Here is a 703-nt window from a genome sequence, read left to right as displayed (position 1 = left end):
GCTGGACCATCAGGATCTGTCATTTCCTCATAATTAACAATTTCAGAAGTTAAATGAAAGTTTTAAAATCTTCAGACCCACCTAAAAGTTGGCTATAGTTAGTCATTATTTTAATTTGTGATTCATCTCCCCATCCTACAGGATGCAAAAGAGGTGGGTTAGGTACATATGTCCAATAAATCTCCCCTGAAGCAATTGATGCTTGTACGGCCAGAACAGCAAAAATTGCAAAAAACATTTTTTTTTTTTTGTCAAAGGTTTTCCTGTAGCAACCACAGTATTTTTTGCTTCATGTGTCAGTTTTTCACTTGTCCCCAGGTGGGCAGGCTGGCTTCTTGTGTAGATTGGGCCTGCGGAGGAGACACACTCAGCTTCTGTAGTTTATGCATCACAGATTTCAGTCTTCCTCGATTCCTCCTTTCCCTGGGCTTGATTGTAGGGCTTAATGAGCCTGTCAGGAATCCAGATGGGAGCTTCAGCGTCCTGTGGAAACACAAATGCATATCCTCTTCCCGAGGTAATTAGAATGTTGGGTCCTTTTCGGGATCTAGTTATAGTTTTTATTATTTAGAAGGAGAACATAAGAATTAAGACTCTTTTTTTTTTTTTTTTTTTTTTTTTTTTTTTTTTTTTTTTAAAAAAAAAAAAAAAAAAAAAAAAAAAAAGAGGACGATAAATCTTTCACTGTGATATATCAAAATAA

The 703-nt window shown here is 35.8% G+C and overlaps 1 long non-coding RNA gene across 2 annotated transcripts in view; it reads right to left on the bottom strand.

The window, feature by feature from the left end:
* Window positions 1-316: 316 nt before the first annotated feature.
* The window catches only part of LOC115067927, a 7,681-nt gene continuing 7,294 nt past the window's right edge, over window positions 317-703 (bottom strand). For both annotated transcript variants that reach the window (XR_003847286.1, XR_003847287.1), the window contains exon 2: window positions 317-483. This is a non-coding gene — a long non-coding RNA (uncharacterized LOC115067927). The remainder of the gene's footprint in view (window positions 484-703) is intronic.

This window comes from Nannospalax galili, unplaced genomic scaffold, assembly GCF_000622305.1.
Source record: "Nannospalax galili isolate Female #2095 unplaced genomic scaffold, S.galili_v1.0 scaffold1687, whole genome shotgun sequence".
Classification (NCBI taxonomy): Eukaryota; Metazoa; Chordata; class Mammalia; order Rodentia; family Spalacidae; genus Nannospalax; species Nannospalax galili.
The sequence above is the reverse complement of the archived record's forward strand: the minus strand, read 5'-3'. Positions and strand labels throughout refer to the sequence as shown.